This window comes from Leopardus geoffroyi, chromosome C2 (assembly GCF_018350155.1).
Source record: "Leopardus geoffroyi isolate Oge1 chromosome C2, O.geoffroyi_Oge1_pat1.0, whole genome shotgun sequence".
Classification (NCBI taxonomy): Eukaryota; Metazoa; Chordata; class Mammalia; order Carnivora; family Felidae; genus Leopardus; species Leopardus geoffroyi.
The window spans coordinates 130,170,964-130,184,252 of record NC_059333.1 but is presented as its reverse complement, the minus strand read 5'-3'; the positions used below and the strand labels follow the sequence as shown (position 1 = coordinate 130,184,252).

Here is a 13,289-nt window from a genome sequence, read left to right as displayed (position 1 = left end):
ATTACTATATTTGCAATATAGTTTGAAATCAAGAAGTGTGATGCCTTTGTTCTTCTGGATTTGCTCTTTTTTCCTCAACTTTACTTTGGATATTTAGGATATTTTATTGGTTCCATACATATTTTAGAATTTGTGAAATTGCCATTGTGAAAATGTGAAAAATGCCATTGGAATTTTGATAAGAATTGCATTCATTCTGTAGCTTGCTTTGGATCATATGGACATATTGACAATATTAATTATTCCAGTCTATGGGCATGAGATATCTTTCCATTTATGTCTTTATTTTAGTTTCATTTATCCATGTCTTATAGTTTTCAGTTTACTGGTCTTTCACCTCCTTGGTTAAATTTATTCTTAGGTTTTTTATTCTTTCTGATACCATTTTAAATGGGATTGCTTTCTTAATTTCTGTTTCTGATAGTTTGTTATTAATGTATAGAAATGCAACAGATTTCTGTATATTTATTTGTATCTTGCAGCTTTACTGAATTCATTTATTAGTTCTACTAGTTTTTTGGTGGATTCTTTAGGGTTTTATATATATAGTATCATGTCATATGTAGATAGTAACACTTTTACTTCTTTTCCAATTTGGATGCCTTTTATTTCCTTTTCTTGCCTAATTGCTCTGGCTAGGACTTCCAATACTATGTCGAATAAAACCGACAAGAATGGACATACTTATCTTGTTTCTGATCTTAGAGGTAAAACTTCCAGCTTTTGAGTAGATGTTAGCTGTGAGCCTTTCATATATGGTCTTTATTATGTTGAGGTATGTTCCCTTTATACTCACTTTATGGATATATTTTATAAAGAATGGATGTTGAATTTTGTCAGATGCTTTTTCTGCTTATATGGAGATGATTATATAATTTTTTTATCTTTCATGTTGTTTATTATGTGTATAACATTGATTTGTGGATGTTGAACCATCCTTGCATCTCTGGAATAAATCCCACTTGATTATGACATATGATCCTTTTAAAGTTTTCTTGAATTCAGTTGGCTAATATTTTTTTGAAGATTTTTGCATCTGTGCTCACCAGAGATATTGGCCTGTAATTTTCCTTTCTTGTGGTGTCTTTGTCTCATTTTGATGTCAAGGTAATGCCTCATAAAATGAGTTTGGAAGTTTTCTCTCCTCTTTTTTGAAAGAATTTGAAAAGGATTGGTGTTCATTATTCTTTGAATGTTTGATAGAATTTACCAGTGAAGTTGTCTGGTTCTGGACTTTGGTTTGTAGGGAATTTTTAAATTACTGATACTATCTCCTTACTAGTTTGATCTATTCTGCTTTTCTGTTTATCGTGGTTCAGTCTTGGAAGGTTGTATGTCTCTAGGAATTTACCCATTTCTTCTAGATTGTCCAATTTGTTGGCATATAAATGTTTGTAGTAGTCTCTTATGATCCTTTGTATTGCTGTGGTATCAGTTGGAAATTCCCCTTTAATTTCTGATTTTGTTTATTTCAGCTCTCTCTATTTCTTGGTGAGTCTAGCTAAAGGTTTGTAAATTTATCTTTTCAAAAAACCAGGTCTTGATTTTATTGATCTTTTCTATTGTTCTTTTAGTTATATTTAATTTATTTTTGCCCTGGTCTTTGTTATTTCCTGCCTTCTACTAACTTTGGGCATTGTTCTTTTTCTAGTTATTTTAGGTGTAAAGTTAGGTTGTTTGAGATTTTTCTTGTTTCTTGAGGTACATCAGATCACTATGAACTTTCCTCCTAGAACTGCTTTTTCTGTGTCCCATAAGTCTAGCATGTTGTATTTCCCTTCTTGTTTGTCTCAAGGTATTCTTTGCTTTCACTTTTGATTTCTTCATTGACCCACTGGTTGTTTGATAATAGCATGTTGTTTAGTCCACACATATTTGTGAATTTTCCTGTTTTCTTCTGGAAATTGTTTTCTAGTTTCATACCCATGTTGTCAGAAAAGATGCTTGAAGTGAGTCTTTTTAAATTTGTTAAGATTTATTTTGTAGCCTAACATAGGATCTGTTCTGGATAATGTTCCATGTGGACTTGAGAAGAATGTGCATTCTGCTGTTTTTGGATGGAATGTTCTGTATATATTTGTTAAGTCCATCTGGTCTAATGTGTCATTTAAAGCTGATGTTTTCATGGCACCTGGACGGCTCAGTTGGTTGAGCATTGGACTTCAGCTCAGGTCATGGATCTCACAGTTCATGAATTTGAGCCCAGAATTGGCTCTCTTCTGTAAGCACAGAGCCCGCTTAGAATCCTCTGTCTCCTTCTCTCTGCCTCTCCCCTGCTTGTACTCTCTCAAAAATAAAGAAAAAAACATTAAAAAAAAAAGCTGATGATTTCTGATTGACTTTTGTCAGTATGATCTATCCATTCATGTGCATGGGGTATTAAAACCCCTTACTACTGTATTGCTATTTCTCCCTTTAGTTCTATTAATATTTCCTTTGTGCATTTAGGTGTTTCTAATGGGTGGTGCACAAATATTTACAAATGTTGGATTGACCCCTTTACCATTATGTGATACCCTTCTTTGTCTCCTTATTATACTCTGTTTCAAAATCTATTTGTCTGCTGTAATTATAGCTACCCCAGCTTTTGTTTTGGTTTCCTTTTGCATGTAATATCTTTCTCCATCACTTCACTTTCAGTCTGTGTGTCCTTACATCTGAAGTGAGTCTCTTATAGGCAGCATACAGATGGTCTTTTTTTAAAATCATTTCAGCCACTTTATGTCTTTAGATTGGAGAATGGAGTCCATTTACATTAAAGTAATTATTGATAGGTGTATGCTTACTGCCATTTTGTTAATTGTTTTCTAGCTATTTTTGTAGTTTCTCTCTGTGTCTTTCTTTTTTTCTTACTCCTTTTTATAGTTTGATGATTTTCTTTAGTGTTATGCTTTTATTTATTTCTTTTTAACTTTTGTGTATTTACTGTAGGTTTTTGCTTTGTGGTTACCAAGTGGCTCATATATAGCAACTTATTTATAGACTGTCTATCTTCAGTTGATAACAACTTAAGTTTGATCCATTCTAAAGCTCAACATTTTTAATCCCTCCACCATGCTTTGTTTTTGATGTCACATTTTATACATTTTTATCTTGTGTATCTCTTAACTAATTATTGCAATCATAGTTATTTTTAGTACTTTTGTCTTTTAACCTTCCTACTAGCTTTATAAGTGACCTGAGACCTCAAGATCTCAGGAAAAGTTTAGAGTCAGACCTTAGATGTGTGTTTAATTAAAAGCTGCCCTTCATGCTGCAGCTATGATGATGAGCCAATTGGCTTCTTTCACAGAAAAATTGAGCTCCTTAGTCTGTTGTCTCTTACTCAGCCCTGGGTGGGTAGCTGTTTATGAGTGCCTTCCTCATTGGTTACAATTCTGTGTGACCCATGGGTATAAGTCCCATGGGGACCAGAAATGCAAGCCCCCTGTCCTCCAGAGCCAGGCAATCAAGGGATAGCCCCTGTGTGGCAGCTGCAAAAACTGGGTCAGCAGATGTAAACCCCAGGGACCCAGTTGTGTATATCTGGGAGATACTGGCACTCTGAAGTGTGGCAGAAGGAGAGTGCAAAGATGGCATCTACCTAAAAAATTGGGGGTGGGGAGGAAAGGAAAAAAAAGAAAAAGGGGAAAAGGAAATTAAAAAAAAAAAGCTGATGACCCTTGGCTTTACCAAGGCAGAGGAAGAGGACGTATGGTATCGGTCCACCAGATGGAGCATAAAGGTGGCCCCTGAAGGAAAGGGAAAAAAAAAGATGGTGCCTGTTAGCTTTAGCAAGGCAGAGGGAGAACATGAAGATAGTGCCCACTGGCCTCTGATCTTGGAGAGTATCCTATCAGGCCCCTGCCCAGTGCTTTAAAGTTAGGAAATGATTCTTTCACATAAAGTCTGGGCACTTTTCTTTTCTTTTTTTTTTTTTTATATGAAATTTATTGTCAAATTGGTTTCCATACAACACCCAGTGCTCATCCCAAAAGGTGCCCTCCTCAATACCCATCACCCACCCTCACCTCCCTCCCACCCACCCTCAACCCTCAGTTTGTTCTCAGTTTTTAACAGTCTCTTATGCTTTGGCTCTCTCCCACTCTAACCTCTATTTTTTCTTTTTTTTTTTCTTTTTTCCTCCCCCTCCCCCATGGGTTCCTGTTAAGTTTCTCAGGATCCACATAAGAGTGAAACCATATGGTATCTGTCTTTCTCTGTATGGCTTATTTCACTTAGCATCACACTCTCCAGTTCCATCCACGTTGCTACAAAAGGCCATATTTCATTTTTTCTCATTGCCACGTAGTATTCCATTGTGTATATAAACCACAATTTCTTTATCCATTCATCAGTTGATGGACATTTAGGCTCTTTCCATAATTTGGCTATTGTTGAGAGTGCTGCTATGAACATTGGGGTACAAGTGCCCCTATGCATCAGTACTCCTGTATCCCTTGGATAAATTCCTAGCAGTGCTATTGCTGGGTCATAGGGTAGGTCTATTTTTAATTTTCTGAGGAACCTCCACACTGCTTTCCAGAGCGGCTGCACCAATTTGCATTCCCACCAACAGTGCAAGAGGTTTCCCGTTTCTCCACATCCTCGCCAGCATCTATAGTCTCCTGATTTGTTCATTTTGGCCACTCTGACTGGCGTGAGGTGATATCTGAGTGTGGTTTTGATTTGTATTTCCCTGATAAGGAGCGACGCTGAACATCTTTTCATGTGCCTGTTGGCCATCCGGATGTCTTCTTTAGAGAAGTGTCTATTCATGTTTTCTGCCCATTTCTTCACTGGGTTATTTGTTTTTCGGGTGTGGAGTTTGGTGAGCTCTTTCTAGATTTTGGATACTAGCCCTTTGTCCGATATGTCATTTGCAAATATCTTTTCCCATTCCGTTGGTTGCCTTTTAGTTTTGTTGGTTGTTTCCTTTGCTGTGCAGAAGCTTTTTATCTTCATAAGGTCCCAGTAGTTCATTTTTGCTTTTAATTCCCTTGCCTTTGGGGATGTGTCGAGTAAGAGATTGCTACGGCTGAGGTCAGAGAGGTCTTTTCCTGCTTTCTCCTCTAGGGTTTTGATGGTTTCCTGTCTCACATTCAGGTCCTTTATCCATTTTGAGTTTATTTTTGTGAATGGTGTGAGAAAGTGGTCTAGTTTCAACCTTCTGCATGTTGCTGTCCAGTTCTCCCAGCACAATTTGTTAAAGAGGCTGTCTTTTTTCCATTGGATGTTCTTTCCTGCTTTGTCAAAGATGAGTTGGCCATACGTTTGTGGGTCTAGTTCTGGGGTTTCTATTCTATTCCATTGGTCTATGTGTCTGTTTTTGTGCCAATACCATGCTGTCTTGATGATGACAGCTTTGTAGTAGAAGCTAAAGTCTGGGATTGTGATGCCTCCTGCTTTGGTCTTCTTCTTCAAAATTCCTTTGGCTATTCAGGGCCTTTTGTGGTTCCATATGAATTTTAGGATTGCTTGTTCTAGTTTCGAGAAGAATGCTGGTGCAATTTTGATTGGGATTGCATTGAATGTGTAGATAGCTTTGGGTAGTATTGACATTTTGACAATATTTATTTTTCCAATCCATGAGCAGGGAATGTCTTTCCATTTCTTTAAATCTTCTTCAATTTCCTTCGTAAGCTTTCTATAGTTTTCAGCATACAGATCCTTTACATCTTTGGTTAGATTTATTCCTAGGTATTTTATGCTTCTTGGTGCAATTGTGAATGGGATCAGTTTCTTTATTTGTCTTTCTGTTGCTTCATTGTTAGTGTATAAGAATGCAACTGATTTCTGTACATTGATTTTGTATCCTGCAACTTTGCTGAATTCATGTATCAATTCTAGCAGACTTTTGGTGGAGTCTATCGGATTTTCCATGTATAATATCATGTCATCTGCAAAAAGCCAAAGCTTGATTTCATCTTTGCCAATTTTGATGCCTTTGATTTCCTTTTGTTGTCTGATTGCTGATGCTAGAACTTCCAGCACTATGTTAAACAACAGCGGTGAGAGTGGGCATCCCTGTCGTGTTCCTGATCTCAGGGAAAAAGCTCTCAGTTTTTCCCCGTTGAGGATGATGTTAGCTGTGGGCTTTTCATAAATGGCTTTTATGATCTTTAAGTATGTTCCTTCTATCCCGACTTTCTCAAGGGTTTTTATTAAGAAAGGGTGCTGGATTTTGTCAAATGCCTTTTCTGCATCGATTGACAGGATCATATGGTTCTTCTCTCTTTTTTTGTTAATGTGATGTATCACGTTGATTGATTTGCGAATGTTGAACCAGCCCTGCATCCCAGGAATGAATCCCACTTGATCATGGTGAATAATTCTTTTTATATGCCGTTGAATTCGATTTGCTAGTATCTTGTTGAGAATTTTTGCATCCATATTCATCAGGGATATTGGCCGGTAGTTCTCTTTTTTTAGTGGGTCTCTGTCTGGTTTAGGAATCAAAGTAATACTGGCTTCATAGAATGAGTCTGGAAGTTTTCCTTCCCTTTCTATTTTTTGGAATAGCTTGAGAAGGATAGGTATTATCTCTGCTTTAAACGTCTGGTAGAACTCCCCTGGGAAGCCATCTGGTCCTGGACTCTTATTTGTTGGGAGATTTTTGATAACCGATTCAATTTCTTCGCTGGTTATGGGTCTGTTCAAGCTTTCTATTTCCTCCTGATTGAGTTTTGGAAGAGTGTGGGTGTTCAGGAATTTGTCCATTTCTTCCAGGTTGTCCAATTTGTTGGCATATAATTTTTCATAGTATTCCCTGATAATTGTTTGTATCTCTGAGGGATTGGTTGTAATAATTCCATTTTCATTCATGATTTTATCTATTTGGGTCATCTCCCTTTTCTTTTTGAGAAGCCTGGCTAGAGGTTTGTCAATTTTGTTTATTTTTTCAAAAAACCAACTCTTGGTTTCGTTGATCTGCTCTACAGTTTTTTTAGACTCTATATTGTTTATTTCTGCTCTAATCTTTATTATTTCTCTTCTTCTGCTGGGTTTGGGGTGTCTTTGCTGTTCTGCTTCTATTTCCTTTAGGTGTGCTGTTAGATTTTGTATTTGGGATTTTTCTTGTTTCTTGAGATAGGCCTGGATTGCAATGTATTTTCCTCTCAGGACTGCCTTCGCTGCATCCCAGAGCATTTGGATTGTTGTATTTTCATTTTCGTTTGTTTCCATATATTTTTTAATTTCTTCTCTAATTGCCTGGTTGACCCACTCATTCGTTAGTAGGGTGTTCTTTAACCTCCATGCTTTTGGAGGTTTTCCAGACTTTTTTCTGTGGTTGATTTCAAGCTTCATAGCATTGTGTTCTGAAAGTATGCATGGTATAATTTCAATTCTGGTAAACTTATGAAGGGCTGTTTTGTGACCCAGTATATGATCTATCTTGGAGAATGTTCCATGTGCACTCGAGAAGAAAGTATATTCTGTTGCTTTGGGATGCAGAGTTCTAAATATATCTGTCAAGTCCATCTGATCCAATGTCTCATTCAGGGCCCTTGTTTCTTTACTGACCGTGTGTCTAGATGATCTGTCCATTTCTGTAAGTGGGGTGTTAAAGTCCCCTGCAATTACCACATTCTTATCAATAAGGTTGCTTATGTTTATGAGTAGTTGTTTTATATATTTGGGGGCTCCGGTATTCGGCGCATAGACATTTATAATTGTTAGCTCTTCCTGATGAATAGACCCTGTAACTATTATATAATGTCCTTCTTCATCTCTTGTTACAGCCTTTAATTTAAAGTCTAGTTTGTCTGATATAAGTATGGCTACTCCAGCTTTCTTTTGGCTTCCAGTAGCATGATAAATAGTTCTCCATCCCCTCACTCTCAGTCTAAAGGTGTCCTCAGGTCTAAAATGAGTCTCTTGTAGACAGCAAATAGATGGGTCTTGTTTTTTTATCCATTCTGATACCCTGTGTCTTTTGGTTGGCGCATTTAATCCATTTACATTCAGTGTTATTATAGAAAGATACGGGTTTAGAGTCATTGTGATGTCTGTATGTTTTATGCTTGTAGTGTTGTCTCTGGTACTTTGTCTCACAGGGTCCCCCTTAGGATCTCTTGTAGGGCTGGTTTAGTGGTGACAGATTCCTTCAGTTTTTGTTTGTTTGGGAAGACCTTTATCTCTCCTTCTATTCTAAATGACAGACTTGCTGGATAAAGGATTCTCGGCTGCATATTTTTTCTGTCTAGCACACTGAAAATCTCGTGCCAATTCTTTCTGGCCTGCCAAGTTTCAAAAGAGAGATCAGTCATGAGTCTTATAGGTCTCCCTTTATATGTGAGGGCACGTTTACCCCTTGCTGCTTTCAGAATTTTCTCTTTATCCTTGTATTTTGCCAGTTTCACTATGATATGTCGTGCAGAAGATCGATTCAAGTTACGTCTGAAGGGAGTTCTCTGTGCCTCTTGGATTTCAATGCCTTTTTCCTTCCCCAGTTCAGGGAAGTTCTCAGCTATTATTTCTTCAAGTACCCCTTCAGCACCTTTCCCTCTCTCTTCCTCCTCTGGGATACCAATTATGCATATATTATTTCTTTTTAGTGTATCACTTAGTTCTCTAATTTTCCCCTCATACTCCTGGATTTTTTTATCTCTCTTTTTCTCAGCTTCCTCTTTTTCCATAACTTTATCTTCTAGTTCACCTATTCTCTCCTCTGCCTCTTCAATCCGAGCTGTGGTGGTTTCCATTTTGTTTTGCATTTCATTTAAAGCTTTTTTCAGCTCCTCGTGACTGTTCCTTAGTCCCTTGATCTCTGTAGCAAGGGATTCTCTGCTGTCCTGTATACTGTTTTCAAGCCCGGCGATTAATTTTATGACTATTATTCTAAATTCACTTTCTGTTATATTATTTAAATCCTTTTTGATCAGCAAGTCTGGGCACTTTTCAAAGGGCCGCTTCTGTGTGGGGCCTTGGGGTGGGTGAGTCTGCATGTGGGCTCTGTAAGAGACGTTCCTCAGTTCACCACAGTCCTGTGGGTCTTAAGGACACAAGCCTTGTTGGTCTTCAAAGCCAGATGTTTGGAGGCTCATCTTTCAGATGTCAGTCTTAAAAGTTGGGGTACCTGGGGGCACCTGGGTGGCTCAGTCGGTTAAGCGTCTGACTTTGGCCCAGGTCATGATCTCATAGCTCTCGTGGGTTCAAGCCCTGCATCGGGCTCTGTGCTGACAGCTTGGAGCCTGGAGCCTGCTTCCGATTCTGTGTCTCCCTCTCTCTCTGTCTCTCAAAAATAAATAAATGTAAAAATAAAAAAAATTTTTTAAAGTTGGGGAACCTGATGTGGGGTACAAACCCTTTCCTCTTCAGGTTTTGAGTTCCCTTTGGGTTGTGGGGGCAGGGTTTATGGCGATTGTGTCTCGGCTTCTACCTGCTTCAATGTGGTTTTCATCTCATTTGCTCAATATGAAAGGGTTATTCACAGTTTCTAGAGGGTTTTTTTGGAGGATTTTTTTTCTGTAGATAGCTGTAAATTTGGGGTGTCAATGGGAAGAGGTGAGTTTAGGATGTGGCTAAGTCACCATCTTGAATCAGAACCTTGATGAATAGGGGCACCTGTTTGCCCCAGTTGGTTAAGCATCCAGTTTGGCTCAGGTCATGATTTCATGGTTTGTGAGTGTGCAGAGCCCACTTTGGATCCTCTGTCTCCCTCTCTCTGCCCCTCCCCAGCTAGTGCTCTCTTTCTCAAAAATAAATAAACTTAAAAAAAAAGAACCTTGATAAACATTATTATGAAAATATTTTTCCATTGTCCTAGGTTTAACAATTTTTATACTCTACACATGTCAAAAATGACCTTCATTAAAGTTGCACTTACATTACAGGTAAAAAAAATTCTTTTTTTTTTTAATTTACATCCAAGTTAGTTATCATATAGTGCAATAATGATTTCAGGAGTAGAATCCAGTGATTCATCCCTTATGTATAACACACAGTGCTCATCCAAACAAGTGTCTTCCTTAATGCCCTTTGCCCATTTAGCCCATCTGCCAGCCACAACCCCTCCAGCAACCCTCAGTTTGTTCTCTGTATTTAAGAGTCTCTCATGTTTTGTACCCCTCCCTGTTTTTGTGTTATTTTTGCTTCCCTTCCCTTATGTTCATCTGTTTTGTATCTTAAATTCCATGAGTGAAGTCATATATTTATCTTTCTCTAACTAATTTTGCTTAGCATAATACATTCTAGTTCCGTCCACATTGTTGCAAATGGCAAGATTGCTTTCATTTTTTTATTAAAAACATTTTATTAACGTTTATTCATTTTTGAGACATACACCGTGAGTGGGGGATGGGCAGAGAGAGAGGGGAAGACACAGAATCTGAAGCAGTCTCTAGGCTCTAAGCTGTCATCACAGAGCCTGATATGGGACTTGAACCCACAAACCCTGAGGTCATGACCTGAGCCAAAGTCGGACACTCAACTGACTGAGCCACCCAGGGACCCTGGCAAGATTTCATTCTTTTTGATTGCTGAGTAATACTCCACTGTGTGTGCGTGCATGTGTGTGTGTGTGTGTGTGTGTGTGTGTATACATCACATCTTCTTTATCCATTCAACTTTTGATAGACATGTGGGCTCTTTCCATACTTTGGCTATTGTCAATAGTGCTGCTATAAACATTGGGGTGCAAAATTCTTTATTTTATCAACAAGATTTAAAGATGCTAGCTTGGCAGTGACCAAAGCCTTGTCTCTTGATGGAACTATAACAAGAACTTCACCCTCTTACAGTCAAATCTTCATTCATCAAGGGGTTTTGGGCTAGGGGAACAAGTTGTAACAAAATACACTTTGTTTTAGAATTATTCTTGGTCACACATAAAGGAGACTAGAATCAGGAAGATGGATACTCAGATGGTCTCTGGGTCTTTTTGACTTCCATTTATGTGCCATTCATTCATTTAGGTTTTAAGCAATACGTGGCCTATTTGCTATTTGCTGGGAGCTTGAGGTCCAGTGGTGACAAAAACAGTCTCTCACTGGATACTCTGGGAATTTGGAGTCTAGGGAGAATACTAGTAGTAATAAAACAAATTGTGTGAGTCAATGTAAAATTGTAGGCATGAGAAGAGTTACATGAGAAGGACTCCTGATATAATGAGAACGTAGACAAGGGAGCCTTAACCTGGCCAGGGAAGTCAGGAAAGCTTTCTTGGGGAGAAGCCATTTGAGCTGAAGCTTGAAAGGATGAGATGGAATTCCAAGATGGAAAGGCCTTTTGGTAAGATGGAATTTAGTGAGTGTGAAAGGCTTGAGAGAAGGAAGCAGTGGCTCAATTGTTGAGGAACAATGTGTAACTAGAAAAGGCTGGAGAAGTTGGCAGAAGCTAGAGCATTGCAGGCTTTATAGACTGTGTTGAAGAGTTTCCCTCTTTTTTTAAACAGATTAAAAAAAATTTTTTTTTTAATGTTTGTTTATTTTTGAGAGAAAGAGACAGAGTGTGAGTGGAGGAGGGGCAGAGAGCGAGAGGGAGACACAGAATCCGAAGCAGGCTCCAGGCTGTGAGCTCTCAGCACAGAGCCTGACATGGGGCTCCAACCCACGAGCTGTGAGATCATGACCTGAGCTGAAATTGGACACTGAACCGAATGAGACATCCAGATGCCCTGAATAGATTTTTTAAAGTTTATTTTGAGAGAGAGAGAGTGTGCAAACAGGGGAGGGGCAGAGAGAGAAGCAGAAAGAGAATCCCAAGCAGGCTTCATGCTGTCAGTGCAGAGCCCAATGTGGGGCTTGATCCCATGAACTGTGAGATCATGATCTGAGCTGAAATCAAGAGTCAGACACATAACTGACTGAGCCACCCAGGAGCCCTGAAGAGTTTCCCTCTTTATCCCCAAAGTAATGAGAAGCCTTCAGAGGGTTTTGACTAAGTGGTATGACATGATCAGATTTGCATTTTGAAAAGATGCCCATTCTGGCTGTGGGTAGAGAATGGATTATAGGGGACAAAAGTGGTTCAGGGGATATTCTTTAGAAGGCTACTTATAAATGCACACACATAAAAATGATAGTGGCTTGAACTACATCATGGAGGACATGGAGAGGAGTGGCCATGTTTAAGAAGACTTGGATGTGGAGGGTGGGAGAGAGGGAGGCCTAGCTTTCTGAATTAGAAGACTGTAGAGATGGGCATGCCACTTGCTGAGTTAGGGAGCAATAAAAGGTGAAAGACCTGTTTTTCAGGAAATGATCATGAGGTTTTTGTGTTTGTTATGCTGAGTTTGAACTTTATCTAAGGGTGCTGAGAAGGGCTCTCAAGTAAGCTTTTGGGTATTGGTGTCTACCCAGGGCTTCCCCCCATAGGCTACCACTATGTCGGGGGCACATTTTAATTCCCTTAACAAACTTTAGTAGGAACCTGCCTTGGGTTTAGACCCTAGACCTGCATTCTCTGGCCCTGGCCTCCTCGAAGAAGTTGCACTGGTCTGTGAAGCCTGTTACAATAGGCCTTCCTCCCCACACAGAACTATCTTGAGCCTCAGCCAGGTAGCATAGTATCTTCTTTCCTCTGCCTTGAGCTACAGGTGGAAGTGACTCCTGGAAGTAGTTTCTTCATCTCAAGTCCATTTCTTTCCATTGTGTCGGAACTATACTCACCAGCAGGTTTTTAGGTGTGGTTCTATTTATCTACTCACCTGTGAATATGAACCTCTTTGAGGGGACTTTAGTGGTGAGCCCTATTCCAAGGGGTCTATCAGTTCTGCTTGCTTCTCAGCTGCCTCTAGCACAAACTTTTTGTCTCGTTCTGTTTTAGCTGGAACAACTTGTTAAAACCCATGGTAAATTCCTGTTTCTTGTCAGGAATTTCTATAGTTTTCAGTTTATGGGTAGAACAAAGAATATTGATAGGTCTTGAGCTTGCTTACTTTACATAGTTCTGTTTGATAACTTGGCACCCAGGTAACTACCTTAAAGAGAATTCTAGTGGGGCGCCTGGGTGGCGCAGTCGGTTAAGCGTCCGACTTCAGCCAGGTCACTATCTCGCGGTCCAGGAGTTCGAGCCCCGCGTCAGGCTCTGGGCTGATGGCTCAGAGCCTGGAGCCTGTTTCCGATTCTGTGTCTCCCTCTCTCTCTGCCCCTCCCCCGTTCATGCTCTGTCTCTCTCTGTCCCCAAAATAAAAATAAACATTGAAAAAAAAAAAAAAGAGAATTCTAGAATCCTGTAACTTCAACTTTAGATAGAAAAATACTTGACAAATATAATAATAATTACAGATCATTCCTTCCCAAAAGAGCAGGATCATTTTCAGTATATAAGTGTCTATTTTTAATGATTGATTGATTTACTGATTCACT

At 39.1% G+C, this 13,289-nt stretch overlaps 1 long non-coding RNA gene across 1 annotated transcript in view; it reads right to left on the bottom strand.

Annotated features, from left to right (window-relative positions):
- The window catches only part of LOC123611559, a 46,750-nt gene extending 33,881 nt beyond the window's left edge, over positions 1-12,869 (bottom strand). Inside the window, exon 1 of the long non-coding RNA XR_006718731.1 lies at positions 12,629-12,869. This is a non-coding gene — a long non-coding RNA (uncharacterized LOC123611559). The remainder of the gene's footprint in view (positions 1-12,628) is intronic.
- Between the last annotated feature and the right edge of the window lie 420 nt (positions 12,870-13,289).